The 17,241-nt window shown below is 38.6% G+C and overlaps 1 pseudogene; it reads right to left on the bottom strand.

Annotated features, from left to right (window-relative positions):
* Nucleotides 1–837: 837 nt before the first annotated feature.
* LOC150055158 (small ribosomal subunit protein eS1 pseudogene) lies at nt 838–1,634 on the bottom strand (annotated as a pseudogene).
* Between the last annotated feature and the right edge of the window lie 15,607 nt (nt 1,635–17,241).

Below are 17,241 nucleotides of genomic sequence, written 5' to 3'. Positions count from 1 at the left end.
TAGTGTTGCCATGTTTTCTTTCACGTGTTGTTAGGAACAGCCTATCTACCCACCTCTTTCCTCTTACCGTTGGCACCTTCGTGAGCCCCACACTGCCCCTTTATAATTCACATCTTCTGGTACTTTTCTTGGATGCTCATGCCATGCCCACCTGACACCCCAGTAGTCCCCTCTCTCTTAATCTGTGCTATTGGAGACATCTTGCCAGGCAGGCTCATTCTTCATGTTGGGGGTGACAGTAACAAAGAAAGGAGCTCTGAGTCAAGATGGGTAGCCCAGGGTAGTGAACTTGGAGACAGAAGTGGGCATGGCAAAGTTATGGGGGAATGCCATGGAGAGGATACAACCATGCAAGGGAAGCGGGGGAGAATGGAAGGAGGCAGAGCTGAAGAGAGAGGGCTACTGAGCTGCATCTCCATCCCAGGAGAAACCTTAGATGCTTACAGAAAACTTTGCAGAAGGGTTGATCCTCTGCCTGCTGATTTGGAATAAGAAAGGAATAGATTATATTCCGGCATCAATGATTGTGTAGGAACCAGTTTGGAAAGAGGACTGGCGGTCCTTGAGGGTTTTCAGCTAAAAGTGTCTACAGAAGACATTGCCAGCATCTGGGGTGGCTCATTTGTTCCTCAGTGCTAACCTGGGTAATACAGCACATCAACCTTAGTGGGGATAGAGCAAAAGAAGTAAGTTCTAACAGTTGTGAGGTGATAAGGAATAGCTGGAAACAATGAGCAAACACCCTAGCAGGGCACCCAGCCGCTGCATCTGCTTCACATGTTTTGTTTTGTTTTTCACAAATAGGCCTTTAATTTGTCATTACTAAAACTCTGAATTTTAAACAGATTCTTGGACCAGTGGTTCGTATCCATCAGCTCACTCGACTTTAGCACCGGTCTCGTCCCCAGTAGCTTTTCCAGAACTACCACCTTCACCATGAAGCTCCATGAGTTTTCCCAATTCAAACTTGGGCTTCTTGACCATTTTCACTTTCCACACATCATGAAGTGGGTAAATAGACTGGCACGCCTTTCCTATGTCTTTCCCGATGCTGTCTGGAATCAACTTATCAACTACTTCTTTCAAGTCATTGGTCTGCTCTCCTTGGGTCATGATTTCTACCATCTTCTTCTGGATCTGGCGGATCTGCTGATGCTGAGCATACGAGGTCTTGTGGATCTGATTGTTGCGTTTGTTAGTAAAGCCAACACAGAACAGACGAAGCAAATAACCATCTGTAGTCTTGACATCCACATGAGCTTCAATCATGGTCTGCCACTTCTTGACCATGGAGCACATTGTGTCTCGGTGAGATCCATGCCATGGAAGTTGGTCAGGCAGTTCTTGCCCTGAACGTCCTCAGTAATTAGCTTGAATTTTCTACATGCAACTCCATCATTCTGCAGATCAGCAAGGCTCCCTTCAAACACCCGACCCTTGAGGCCATCAGATGCGATTTTGGTTCCTTGAGTCCTCGTGACTAGTGCTTTCCCAATATTTCTGATATTGAACATGGCCGGGGCTTTCCCATCATACCAGCCTTTCTTAGAAAATGGGTCAACCACTTTCTTCTTGGCTCCCTTTTTGCCACCTTTCGTAAGGCGCTTGTTCTTGCCGACCGCCATGGTGCTGGTCAGAGAGCCAAAAGGCACATGTTTTTATATCTATCAAAATTTGTGTTAATTTTAATTGCCATCGCTCTCCATCTTCTGTCATATTCATTATGCTTCTAATTTAGTGCTGTCCCCCAAAGTGAATCAAGCTGGGGACTGGTAGCTCATGCCTGTAATCCTAGCTACTCCATTGGCTGAGATCTGAGGATCATGGTTTGAAAGCAACCCAGGCAGATAGACCCAAGGCTCTTATCTCCAGTTAATCTCCAAAAAGCTCTAAGTGGAACTGAGGTTCAGTGGTAGAGCACCAGTTTGAGTAAAAGAAAAAATTAAAGCACGTTGCTAGGCCTCAGTACCAAACACATACATACACGTGCATACACATACACATGCGCACAGTAAATCAAATTCTTACTGCAATTATGAATGACAGAGGACTAAAGAGAGTAAAACAACAACTATATATTCTCTCCAGAACAGCTTATATTTAGAGAAGGAATCTGATCGTTTCATTGCCAACCTTTAAGATAATTTCCAATTAATCGCAATACATTCTAGCTGAGCAATTTTTACTAACATATTACAGAAATAGAGACATAAATGTGAAAGAGTTCTAGTTGTATATCACACAGAAAAATAATTCTAGCACAAGGCAAAATGTGACAATACCATTGGAATCACTCAAGTTACTTCAAGAGTTGGGATTCTCAAGATGCATGTATTTATAAACTGCTTTGTTAAATGGCATCTCCTTTGTACAACTACTTAAAGAAAATACAAATAAATAAAAATAAAGGAGTCATACTTTGGGTTAACGAAAACAGTTGGGATGCTTCTAAGGTCAGTTAGACCTCTGATGAGTCAGAAGGCTTTGAAGATCATTGTATCTGTACTCCAAAGTATGAAACGGGTTTAGATAAAGTTAGCATGTATATTTAAAGCCAAGGAAATGTATATTTAAAGCTAACAGAGTAATGTGTTGAATAGTGGGAACACTGAAATATAGGTTATGGTCCATTTCTAGAAATATCTTTGCAAGTTTCAGCACCCAGACTTCTGACTAGAGAGAAAAGTGCCCTAGGATTCTTTAGTGCAACTTGTAATTTTATGTTATTCTCGATCTCTTTTGCTGTCACTTGGTTATCTCATATTTTTATAGTATCTTACCCTGTTAACTGAGATATTGTATATATGTTTAATTGTTTATTTGAAATAGCATAGGGAAGAGGGGAAAATAAGATGAGGGGTGGGGGTCGGGGGAGGGAAATGGGGACCAAAACATGAGAAAGGGCATCAATGTATGTGAAGTAATGCACCTTCTATCTGGTGAATATAATGTAACCCTTCTATTAATTACTATAAAAAAGACAAAATAAAGTGAACCTATTCTGGGCTAAGACTTCATTTACAACTCTGAAATTTTTTTAAAAATATTGATTCTGCCATTTTTTCTTCCATTATTTGTAAATATATATGAGAATTATCTCAGCAGTTATAAAGGTTTATGTCACCAATCTGATTTGAAATGTCCTAAAATCATCCAAAGACATAAATAGTACAGAGATAGTCCTGAGGGTCCCCTAATATTTTTTTCCTTTTTGTGTTGAGGGGGAGAAGACACATTCTGGATTCTCATCTGAGAATGACAAAAGACAGGTGTAGTGATACACTTGTATAATCTCAACAGTAGGGTAACTGAGGCGATAGAATTATGAATTTGAGGCCAGCATGGGCTTCACAGTGAGACCCTCTCTCCAAAGAAATAAATAGGATGTGTGTGGAGGAGCTTAGGTACAGACTTTTAAGAGTCTTTTGAGCAGCTAATGAATGAATTTGCACTATTCTTAAAGAATGCCAAACCAATAGTAAACAAAACATGAAATAAAGGTGAATGAAAAATGAATTTTATTTCCAAGGTTGCAGAATATTAGGCTCACCATATGTTACTTCTCTAAGGTAGACATAGCTTAGAATGGCTTAAAATAAAATTGGGTTTCATTATAAACAGTGGTAGATTTTCTCTGAAACAGGGAAACAAGAAGAAAACAGTTTGTATATGGCCATCTTTTCATGGCCATCAGTTTTGTCCTTCAGAAATAAAACCAGCAACAGCCAGAGTCCTCTCTGAAGAGCAGAATGCCTTCATTTTATTCTTTCTATGCTCAGTTTCCAGCCAGGCCTATGCCAAGTTAGCTGTGAGCATTTTAGGAACTGTCTTATATCTCATACTGGGCAGCCTTGGTGAATCAGAGCAGGACAGCCCCAAGTTTCCTTTGAAGAAACTGGTGATGAATATGTTTTCCCATCTTCCTCAGCAGGTTCCACACTGGAAAGATGTTTCCAGAAGACTCTCCAGGGGGAGTGGGAAATCCCAGGGCTGGGAAGATTCATGAACGTCTTCTAACTGCAGGAAAGCCATCCAGACTGGAGATTTGCCAAAAGGGCATATTTTGGCTTGCTGCCAGTATTTTGTAGCGGGGAAACATTAGGTTGAGAGACTTCCTTTGCTCTAGTGAAAGCTTACTAAAGGTCAGAAAATTATCCATTTTACCCACACACAGCGTCTGACACACACAGATTTATTGTGGTTCAGGAATTCATGACACGTCCTTAGAGTTTACCCTGGATGACAAAGAGACTAGAAATATGATAATGAAATCATTATACATAAACATTAGTCTTTTCTGCACATATTCTGTACACTGTCCTCTCCTCCTAAAGAAATGTAAGTAACAATATGATTTGCTTCATTCTATAATTCTTTAAATAGCTTCTAAAAATGTTTTCCCAACAGAAACATAATACCATCTGGCTCATAATAACTAAACCTGATGGACCAAAGCATAAGAATAATATTTCTTCTTTAATTTTTAAAAATTAGGTCATCATTTCAAAGCTATACTTTTAAGACAAAACAGTGGATGGTGGGGGCAGAAAACATCACAAAAACAAATTGACCACTTCTATCCTTTTATATTCTACATGCTTTTGTACATTAAGTGCTGCAAATAAGAAAAATTAATATCTTTTGATTGTTCTTTGCAAACTAAATAGGAAAAATCCATACAAACAAATTGCTAAATTTTAACAAAGCTCTGAATAGAGTTTTATTCTTTTTACAATAAAGTTTCTCCTCAAGTCTTGTTCATTCAATAGCAGGCCTAAGACCACCAACCTAGAAACAATTTCTGCTTTTAATAGCCCCCATTAATATCTATGAAAACACAGTAAATGCATAATTTTCACATCAGGATATGGAACCACAAGAAGTGAATTATTTATATGAACTACATAAAAGTAATCTAGCATTACCAAAGCTTGCCAAACAAAAGTATCCTTTATAAATTCTATCCATTCAACAAAGAATCATTGAACCTCCCATCAAATGTTTGCACCAGAGTAGAAGTTTTAATGAATTAAGAGATATGGCGGGGCTGGGAGTGTTGCCTAGTGGTAGAATGCTTGCCTAGCATGCATGAAGCCCTGTGTTCAATTCCTTAGCACCACATATACAGAAAAAGCTGGAAGTGGAAGTAGTGCTGTCGTTCAAGAGGCAGAGCACTAGCCTTGAGCAAAAGTGCTCAGGGACAATGTCCAGGCAAGCCTGAGGACTGGCGGGGCAGGGGGGGAGGGGAGGGAAGAAGGGAGGGAGGGAGGGAGGGAGGGAGGGAGGGAGGGAGAGACTTCTGAAGCTAGATTCCAGTTTAGAAGGCATACTAGTTTATACACACACACACACACACACACACTTATATTTATACAAAAAAAAATCCAGTCACAGTGACCAAGGTCCCAATAACAGTTACAATTAGACAAAGAGCATAGTGACCCAGAGAAAACTGTGATACTATTATTTTTAATACACTAAAAAGTTGTTATGGAAAAGGTAAACCAATGGCCAATGATTACATCCCTCACAGATGTATACATCTAATTGCAAAGAAAGTTTTGTTGACACTCTGTTACTCTGGATAACTATTTTTGTACCTTCACATCCCCATTCTTCCTCTGCTCTCCACCACACACCCATCAGCTGCTTGTGCTTATGGGCTGTTGCTATGGTTCCTACATGTTGTGCCAGAGATCCCACGCCTAGATGAATCTTAATCTTTGAGCACCAGAAAAAAATGATGTTACATTAGTGGCACATTCTTATGTACAAATGAAATAGCCTCTTCCAAATTGGAAAATGGCTGTATTTCTAAATGTATGGATTAGCTAAAAGTCTCTTACTCAAGAATCATAACCAACCTTCAGTATTTTGTGGAGTCAAAACAATGAATTGCGGGATTTTTTTAAATCTCTGTGAATGGATGGCTTACACTGGATAGCTATTCAACTTTCATACTTTGTCAGTTTCCTGGTTTTGAGCCTGCCATTTTTTGAAACTTATTTGATTTTACTTATTAATTACAAAACAAAAGAGATTTGTTGTATCACTAAGAAACTTTAGTATGTATACTGGTTGAGAGGGGGTGGGGGGGAAATGGGGACAAAAACATGAAAAGGGGTATCAATGTGTGAGAAGAAATGCACCTACTACCTGGAGAATGTAACTCTAACCCCTCTAAACATTGCCCTGACAATAAAAAATAAAATAAAGAAAGGGGATTGAGTTCAGATAGAAACCAGAGGACATTCAGAATACAGCTGAAATTATTTCTGTTTATGATGCTCCAGGGTGGAGTCCTTGGTGATAAGGTGCTCAGGTTCATTATAAAATGACAGTCCCACTGGGTGCCTGTGGTTCATGCCTGTAAGCCTAGCTGCTTAGGAGGCTGAAATCTGAGGAAGGCAGTTTCTAACTGTCATCCTGGGCAGAAAGCCCATGAAACGCTTATCTGAAATTAATCTCCAAAAAGCTGGAAGTACAGCTCTGGCTTAAGTGGTAAAGCACTAGCTTTGAGCACCAAAGCTCAGAGACAGTGCTCAAGCCCCAGGACTGGTACAAAAATACATACATTCATACATACATACATACATACATACATACATACATACATACATACATGAAATGAAAGTCCCTGATCTGAGAGTTGGCAAAAGTAGGTACAAGACAGTTATAGTACCACAGATATCTCTAGAAGTTACAACTGATTCTCCTTTTCCTTAAGATATTTTTCAGCTTTATTCCCTTTAGAACTTGACTGAAATTAAGATGTTTTCACGTGTTAAGCTTTATTTGGAGAAATCAAGCCATGTATCTTTCTTAACAAATTGCCCACTCTCTGCGCCAACAACACAGACATTGTTTTCACATATCAGGCCAAAAAAGAAATCAATTTACAGCCTGTTATTCAAATTAGGCCAGCTGTGAATTCCTCTCTGAGCAGGGAATTTTTATGGCCATCCATTCTTAAAGTTGACAGTTGTTCAAGAAATATGTGTTAATTTTTTTTACCAATTGAAATTTTGTTTATTAAGCAATTCTATGTACTCGGGAAGAAATATATGACTTGAATAGGCTAGCTTTGTTAAAAATGAGCAATCCAGATTTTTGAAAGTTATAAGGAACCAACTTCCAGGCCAAGATACCCCTTTAAAATAATAGTGGGGTTTTTTTTGCTTTTTTTAAAAAAAATATTAACCATTGAGGTCAGTGGTAACCAAATCTTATTCTAGGCTATGAGTCTATGATTTCTAAAATTCTGAACGACATTGGACATTTCTCAGGCTAAGCAAAAGTGCTATGGCTCCCAAAACTTTGAGCATATATGAACATAGACAGCAATATACCTAAAGAGCACAGGGTGATTAGACTACAAAGTATATTTTCAAGCTTTGTTCTTTTTGTTGCTGCTTCATACACTGAAGTTATCTTCCATTAGTAATGTAACAGAAATAGGTTTCATGTCAGTGAATTCATTTCTGGGCCTAAGAGTACAAAACCTCTGAGATCCGAAGGCAAAGAAGTAAGAAAAAGGGGGTGGAGGTAGTAGTGGTTTAAACTGGCATTTTCCTCTAAGAACCTACTTTTATATCTCTTCTTACTATTCCTTTCCATCAGTCCTTTGGGTTACCACCCAAACCCACAGTGACACCTGCTGGCCAATCAGAAATGGCAGGACCAAGTCTCAGCAGTGGAACTCATGGCAAGCAAATTAGTTCTTGAAGCATGGACTAAGTGCTATCAAATTCTGTTAGAAATGTAGTCAGTTGGGGGAAAAAAATTCATGTATATGTATACAAGGAAACGGAAACGAGAACTTTTCTTGAATATTCATGACCCACTAAATATATATATATGTATATATAATGTAAACCCACTAAAAAATAAAATGTAAAACTCATAAAAGTTAGTGGAAAGTACATCCTGTATCTTGAACCAATTTTAAGAGTTAAGAGACTAGTTATGCTAATTACTCATGGAAATTCACTATTTATAATGGTTTCAACCACTGTACTTACTGTCCAAAAGATTGCATGCAGCTTAATGAAGTCCTCAAATAAATATGTCTTTTCTTTAAAAATATTGATCAGGACTAGCAGAGAGTAAGGGAAAAGGTGACATAGTTCAGAAAGAAATGTATTGTTTACCCAACTTATCTAACTGTAATTCTTCTATATATCACCTTTATGATGACAATAAAAAACTAAAAATATATATTGATTAGAACTCCAACTCACAGGGTTAGAAATGTACACTTCAGACCCTCTTTCTCATTATTTTTTAAGGAGTTCCAACTCTTGGTTAAATTCCTTTCCTGGGGAATATTCATATTTTGTTAATCCTAGGTATTTCTACATTGGTTATTTTGGCTGGGTACATTTTTAAGGGTGTTTGCTTTATTTTAAGCAAATCCACTTCTGATTTGAAAGTACAAATTCTAGTAAAAGCAAAAGACAACAGGAAGGAAAAAAATTAACATTTATAGATTTTCTTAAAATATTTACACTTTTCATTTGAAAGTTAAAGCCTAGAGAAAGTTCTGCATCCACATGTTCATATTTGAAACAAGAGACTGTCCCTAAAGACTTGTAGCAGCAAATGTGTATTCAACAACAACAACAAAAAAAAAAATCTTGGCCTTCTTCATCTCAACTCTGTGTTCTAAAAGCCAAAACTTCATTTTAGCATGACCTTAGAATAGTGATCCTTTTAGCATTTCCTGGTATTTGGTGGAAGGAATGTTTTTATTTGACTGCAGATGTCCCTTGGTTTACAGGAAAGCTTTGGTAACACGTTCATGCCAGTACTTCACTTACCCCAGATTTCTTGCGATGTAGGAAGAACACATGTCACAGCTCACTGTTTGTTAAATGGAAAAGATTCAGTACACCAGAAGCTTCTATTATAAACATTGTGACTTGGTGCAATTTACAAAATGTTCTATCTCCATTAAACAATAAACCCTTGACCCCAAAGCTCAGTTTGGGGATTCTGTGATTTGAGAAGGTAGACATAAATGGATGGCAATAATAAATGAAAAGTTCAAGAGGTTAAGAAAAACTGTTTAATTATTTCTCTAGAGCGTGGGCTTGCAGAAGCTTTTCATGGAAACACTGCATGGAAGGAATCCATCAGAACAGCCCAGGCAGGGCATGAAAGCAGGTTGCTGGCCCTCAGCTGTGTTTATGAACAAATGGTCTCTAGATACCCTTCCATCTCTGAACCTTCGAAGTTCCTGCCAGGAGAGATCCGGTGCCAGTCCCAGAGCTCAGCATCTGTTTTCCAAAGAGCTTGGATTTGTTAGCATGAGAAATGCATTGCTCATAGTTGCTTCCCAGATGAGGCACTAGTTAGTGTAGCTGGGTTTTTTCTTTTACTTTTTTTTCTTGCCTTATTTATTTGTTGAAAACTATGTCCCATCCTCTCTTGGAAGTTCTCTTATATAACTAGTCCTGGATGCAAGCCCCTGAGCTCTCTCCATCCCAGGCTCTTCAAGCAGACTTGTTAGCTAAAGAGCTCCTCCTGAGAAGTTCCCTGTCTTGAACTTCCCAAGGTCAGACTGTCCTTGTGAGGACATGACTTGGCTATTTCCAAGGTACCTTGTTCTCTAAATCAGCTGTCCAAGAAATAGGCCAAGTCCACAGAGTTAGATTTCAGTTGGAAAATTGGTCTGAAGCCTTGACAGAGGAGAGAAGCTGCAGCAGATCTACCAAGCATGCATCACAAGATCCATGGAGTATTTAGAATGGGAGCCAGCGAAGAATGCTTTGTAGGTCTAGATCCAGGGTTTGAAGGATATCAGACAAGCATTTTGATATTATGAAATGAGTGGGAATTCTTAATGATTATCGTGAAACATTCATGGCAAACGATTGTCTAGTCCATCTAGACCTGGAGTAACCAGACCAGGACAGTTGCTCTGATGAACTCTTGGCTTCTAAAGTTGAAAAGTATTTGTGAAGCTATGACATGAAAACAGAAAATAAAAAAATGAAAAAGTCTGTAGCCTTAACACTAACTTTCAGACACCAAGGAGAAGTAGCACATGAGTGGACACACTGGATTTAGGCCATCTGGTCCCCAGAAAAAAAGGGAGAAATGCAGCTATACTAAAAAACAGAGGTAGCTTAAAATAAAATCTCCCAGCTACCATGTCCCAAACACACTGCATATCAATATGCTTTCAGTGGAGAAGGGAGTCAAAGGAAAGTGAAGAACACAAGTGGGGCCTACGGAGGCACTTGTTCAAGAAGGCAAAATCAACAACAACAAAACCCTCAGTAATCAAGATGCCATATTTCAGTACAATACTTTTAGATAAAAATTAGTGTATAAGTATTTCACCTTGTTATCTGATATATTGGATATATGCATATTTGTTTATTTGAAATTGGATAGGAAAGGGGGGAAAACAAGATGAGGGGTGGGGGTGGGGGGAGGGAAATGGGAACCAAGACACGAGAAAGGGTATCAATGTATGTGAAGTAATGCACCTTCTATCTGGTGAATATAATGTAACCCTTCTATTAATTACAATAAAAATATATGAAAAAATAGTTTATAAAACTCCATGATGAACAAAATATAGTTTATTGTTTATCTGAAGTTCATAGTTCAAAGTCTGCCCAGGCAGGAAAGTTCCCGAGACTCTTATCTCCAAGTAACTACCAAAAATTCTGAAGGACAGCTGTGGCTCAGGTGGTAGAATGCTAGCCTGTCCAGGCCCTGAGTTCAAGCCCCAGGACTGCAAAAAGGGAAAACAAAAGAAAAAAAGAAAAATGAAGAAAGCTAATCTTGGTTGAGCCAAATAGGGTACCAGTAGGCCTCAATAGAAGACCCTTTAAATGTCCAAGGCCAACTTGGAAAAAATCCATCCCCATCACTGCTAATACATACATATATATATATATATATATATATATATATATGTATGTATGTGATGTGTGTGTGTGTGTGTGTGTGTGTGTGTGTGTGTAGAGAGAGAGAGATATTTCCACACTGGCTAGAAGATAATTTGAAAAGTAATCCCTGTATTGTTCTGGGCTCATTCAAAGCAAAATACTTTTGAGGCTTTAAAAGTTTTATTAGCAATAACTAATTGTATAAAGGCATCTAGCTATTTACATACATGCATATGATGTACTTGGCTCAAATTAGTTCCATTTATGTTACTTTTTTTAAGTTCTTTTTCATTGTAATTAATAGAAGGGTTACAGTTATATTCACCAGATAGAAGGTGCATTACTTCACATACATTGAGAACCTTTCTCATGTTTTTGTCCCCATTCTCCTCCCCCTACCCCCTCCCCTCATCTTGTTTTTCCCCCTTCCCTTTCCTATTTCAAATAAACAAATAAACGTATATGCAATATACCAGATAACAAGGTAAGATACTGTAACAATATGAGAATAACCAAGGGCAACAAAGAGATGAGACATAACAATACATTAAGAACAACAATCACACATTAGATAGCTCTTGTGCTGGTGGCTTTAGTATGTCCTTGTTTTCAAAGCAAATTTTAACTCCCAGATTCAAGGGGAAAAATTCCCTCTTCTCAAAGAGCTAAGAGGGCCTCTTTCATCCCAATGTAGTTTGTCTCACTACGTAATATTCTAATAAACAAAGGTTAAATGATTCCAAAATAGACAAATTCAATTTCCTGGAATATACATGATTTTGAAAATGAAGTGGGAATAGTGCTTTGAGCAAGATACATTTGGACAAATATTTCAAAAGATACCATAAAATTTGCCAAACTCCAAGTGCTTCTGGGCTTGAATAGCCTTGCTCTCTACTGAGACTACCTTTCTACCTTTGTTTTCCTAAAGCAGCTCTGCTCACCACAGGAAGTCTGTTAACTCAGTTTTCCCTTTTGTAAATAAAAGCATCTCCAAATGGCATAGATCTGACATCTACTGAAAAAAGAACAGAAAAGAACAAAAGTAAGAGAGAAAGGGGGGCGGGAGAGAAGAAGGGAGGGAAGGAAGCAGGCTAGGAGGGAGGGAGGGAGGGAAGGAAGGAGGGATGAGGATGATACTTGTGGGTCTTATAATCCATGAAAGATTGTCACTTAACTAGGCCATGAGATGCCAGCTTCTGACCTTTATAATGAGACATTTTTTCACATAATGCTCATTATAAATGTATCACTGCATTTTCCTAATTCTTCCTGAGCCAGGATTGAAAACTAGTATCACACAGGTAACTAGTTTGAGTCCAAATCAGAGAGCTCAAGGCAAGCAAGGAGAGTCGCTGGTGTGCAGTTCTCAGGCCTGCACAGGGCTTTGCAGGACTGGACAGAGGTTCCCCAATGTGCGGGTTTGTCTGTCCACTCGTTGGCGTGAGAAACCAGACACATTTCTTCAACGTTGGAAGCCTCCAAGGAGTCCTATTCATTGGAGTTTGTGAATCAACCAAGAAGAATGGTACTTAATATCTAAATATGTCTCATGTAGCCATTAAAAATCTTTATGAGTGGTAAGCCATTATTAAAGCAAGATGGGCTCTCAGCCATGAATCTTTTCATGGTGCTCTCCCTGTGCTAATGAGTCAAGAAATATCTCCTCACAGTGCCCCGGCTGCCTTTAGCACCAAGTTTTGTGTACCTATCCACCACAGTTAAAAGTTCACAAGGAAAGGGGCCGGGAGTTTGGCCTAGTGGTAGAGTGCTTGCCTAGCATGCACGAAGACCCGGGTTCGATTCCTTGGTACCACATACATAGAGAAAAGCTGGAAGTGGTGCTGAGGCTCAAGTGGTAGAGCTCTAGCCTTGAGAAAGTCCAAGGACAGTGCTCAGGCCTTGAGCTAAAGTCCAGGACTGGCAAAAAAAAGTTCACAAGGAGAGATTACCATAGAATCATCCTCTCCTGAGAACATGCTCTCTTTCTTTGCTTAAGCAAACAAACAAAAATAATGCAGTTTATAAGTAAATATTGAGATGATTCTGTGTTTGAGTGTTTGCAACTGGTGCAGCTGAGTAGCAAATACCGATGAATATAAATCAAATACATGGCTATTAGTCTCACACGTGCATGCGTGTCACCTACCAGACCATCCATCCACATGTCTCAGGGCGCTGGAAGATGCTTTGCATGGTTTACAGATGGCCTCATGTTCCACTCCACTCACAATCATTCACTGTTTCCAGGGCAACTCAATGGAGAACCAAAGAAAAAAAAGAACAATGAAGACAAAAGCCTGCCAAGCTAATAAAAGATAAACACGCTATATAAGAGAAAACATGGGAGTGAACATGAATGCTTTCAGTTTTATATAGCAACTCGTTTGGGAAGACCTGCCTTACTAATGAGTAATATCCTGGACTTGCCAAACTATATTCTACAGAGAAGCAACCACATACACATTAGATTAGATTAGATTAATAGATAGATAGATGGATAGATAGATAGATAGATAGATAGATAGATAGATAGATAGATAGATAGATATACACACACACACACACTCACCTTCTCCACTTTACATGGACTTCCACAGTCAGCTGTCATCAGATCACAGTATTCCCTACAAAGGGTAATTAAATACCAACTCAAGTACTATGAGGATGAAACACAAATGTCTTGTGGTTTTTACATCATACATTCTTCACGCAACTACATCACAGATTATTGTTATATTGTTCATGACAATGTACCAGTTCTATAAAGCATTTATTAAAATAAAGCAGTGAAGAACTATATAATGGAGACCACAAGTTCTGATACAATGCTATTGGATTCTTTTTTCTTGATGGATACAATAACAGAAGAGAATAGTATTTTTGTGTCTTCACTATATTATAATGTCAAAGCATTTGGAAGGATTATTCACAAAGAGGAAATGGTAGTGCAGGAAGGCTACAATAGAATGGCCTCTGGTTAACTTACCTTGGTTATTGTCAGACTACTAATTATAGAGCCATCGTTTTCAACCAAAGGCATCAACTGTTAGTGATTTTGTCAAGGCTCACGGAGGGCAGAGTATGCTCATTCAAAGTAACCCAAGAAAGAAACATGGATGACGCAAAACTAGAAACCAGAGGATTTTGGAACTGAGGTGGGGTTTTGTTGTGTCTATAGAAAATGTGTGTGTGTGTGTGTGTGTGTGTGTGTGTGTGTGTTTCTTTTTCCTTTAAGGACATATGAACCCCTACTAGTACCTTTTCAGTGCAACTTTGTTCTATTTCCATCATGGTCTTGATCTTTACCATCACACAATCAACTTATATTGCTGTCCTGGCTCCAAGTCTACCTTACAATCCTTTGTGCCACTTTGTGCACACTTTCGATTTCCCCCAATTAGACACTCTAATAAGAGGAAATGATAGGTCTTCTCTTTTTATGCCCCCCCCATCACCACTTCTGTAAGGTAGAAATGCCAGAATATTCCACAGAAGGATAAGAATGGCACTTCTAGGAGGAGCAACAACCCAGGAGAGGAGAAAGAGGAACCTCAATGGGGCAGATGCTATGCTCTTAGTTGGAGCCACTATCCTAGTTACTTCGTACAGTTTCAGTATTTGTTCCCTTCACTGTGGGATTTTCAACTATTCTTAGGCAAAAGGGACTTAGGGAAGAATGTGCATGCCTTATGTTCCTTTAACCAGACATTTGATAAACTTTGTATGAGATTCAATTCATATATATCATGCATCTATATCTGCATCACTTAAGCTGGAAACTGGCAATTCTGTTGTCACTCATTCCAAGAATTTTAAGCAAATGGGGAAAGTGCACAGCCAATCTGTCTGCAATCTTTTTCTTTGCAAACACTGCTGTGAGTAATTTCCTAGGTCCCTTACTGACTTCTCTACCATCTCACAGCGTCTCCTGAAAGAAACAGAGAGGACAACCATCCTAATTCACAACCGTACCTTTGAACACCATGAAGAAGAAGAAAAATGGGATACCCAGGCTTATTCTAATAGCATACATGCCAACTCATGGCTCTTTCTTTTTCAGTGACCTAGAGATTGTAATCAGGGTGAACTATTCAAGAATATCTAACCTGGTACTGTGACTCAGGCCTGTAATCCTAGCTGCTCAGGAAACAGTCCTTGGGAGGATTCTAGTTTAAGGCTAGCTTAGGCAGCTAGCCTTAAAAAGGTTGGGAGACCTCATTTTCACCAGGAGCTGGGCATGGAGTACTTGTCATCTCAGCCATGTAGCTAGCCTAGAAAAAAAAGTCCACAGTGTCTCATGTTATAAGAAGCTGAGCGTGGAGGCAGGGGCCTTTATCATGGTCAGGCTGTTCTGTAAGACAGTATTTCAAAAAATAATCAGAAGGCGGGCGAAGGGCTGAAAGTGTGGTACTCACATGGTAGATCTCACCTAGCAAGTGCAAGGCCTTAATTTCACACCATAGCGCTGCCGAAAAAAAAAAAAAGTATCCGAAATCTTCCTCGACAGCATTGGCTTCTAAGCTTACATGTTCAGATTGCTTCCCTAGAGCTTAATGCAGAGTTTGGCACAAGGTGACTAAATGAGTATTTGTTGAGTGAATGACTCCATTAATTGTTGACAGTTGGTAAGAAGGGAGAAAAGGGTAAAGTAGGTAAAGAGCCACTAATCATATTTTCCTGTTATCTTCTTAGGTATTACAATGCTCTCAGCATTCAGTTTTGAACACATTACCAAACACAGCTATATGATCATGCCAATTGTTAGAGAAGTCCTGAAACATAAACAAGTAAAGCATTAAAAATGGCTGTTCTTTTGTCCCCAAATAAGGCAGCAAGTGATTCCGAGACTCTGTTTATTCTCAAGCATATCTGCTTTATGAATTAAAGTTTTTTTAAAAAAAAATCATTCAGTTAATAGTTAAAATACGACTCATTTAGCACCAGAGACTTTAGAAATGAAAAAGAATGATGTTGATTCTGATTGATGGCCCTGACCGTGTTCTGACTATTACTTGTAGTTTTGTCGTTTGAGTTGTCATTCACTGCCTATTAGATCATATCACTGTCTGGTTATAAAACTGTTCATAACGTTTCCAGTGAGTGGCCTCGATGATTACAGTCACATAAATGTGTGAATAATTGAGAGGTTAGGCTGTAATGCATGCCTCATCAAGCTTCCTTTTCAAGTTTTAAGAACATATTTAAAGCTCAACACCAGACCTCAATTATACTTGAGTTACCAGCAAGAAGCAAAAGAGCCACATTAACAAAGCTGTCAAAAACACCCTCTGCTTTAAATTTACTTGGACAACTGGACAATGGAACTAGTTCATTCATTTAAGGGGTGACTTCATCTGGTGATTTCCATTGCAGTTAAAGAGTTGAGAAATAAAGAACCTTGAAATAAATTGAGTTTCTTTCTTGGTCTACAAGCTAATCCTGATAGAGTAAATCACAAAGTTTCTGGATTTACATTGAGTACAACTGATATAGAGAAGTAAAATGCTCATGTGTGTATAGTCTAAGACCAGAAAGAGTTCATTACAAATGGTCTAAATAAATTATAAATGACCTAGCAATGAAACAATCGATGTAGTGCAGTCTATCTGAAGAGTACAATTAAATAGGTATCAGATTTATTTTAACCCCTGAGAAGGTTCTGTGATTTGGAACTGAAACTAATTGAATACATGTGAAGGAGTTCTATCCTTTTTTACAATAAAGATATATTTCATATATTCTTATATAATGAATATAAGTTTCCGGGATGACTCCACACTCTTCCTAATATAAAAATGATATAATAATAGCAATGATGAAAACTAGAATTCAAAGACATTTAAAAGTTGAATCCATATTTTTTTTTTGCCAGTCGTAGGCTTGAGCTCAGGGCCTGAGCACTGTCCTTGGACTTTCTCAAGGCTAGAGCTCTACCACTTGAGTCTCACCACCACCTCTGGCTTTTTTCTATGTATGTGGTACCAAGGAATCGAACCCGGGTCTTCATGGATGCTAGGCAAGCACTTTAGCCACTAGGCCAAACTCCTGGCCCCAAGTTGAATCCATATTTTTAATATATGTTTTACAATATATGTTGTACAATAGCGCATTGGAGATATTCTTGTATTGTTTCTCTTCTGTTGATGTTTTTATTTCAATGGATACATCTAAACCAGCTCCTTATTCCAAACTCAATACTCATGTCAAATCATCCTTACCATTCAACACTGAACAGATTCCTACTGTCTTTGAATCACCCATAGGGATTTTCAAACATTTCTTGATTTGCATGAAGTTCTTCTTCGCACTCTGTCCCTGAGAGGTGGGGACTAGA

Source organism: Megascapheus bottae, chromosome 14 (assembly GCF_031878675.1).
Source record: "Megascapheus bottae isolate mThoBot1 chromosome 14, mThoBot2.hap1, whole genome shotgun sequence".
Lineage (NCBI taxonomy): Eukaryota > Metazoa > Chordata > Mammalia > Rodentia > Geomyidae > Megascapheus > Megascapheus bottae.
Note: the sequence above shows the minus strand (reverse complement) of the source record. Positions and strands in the feature narration are given on the sequence as shown.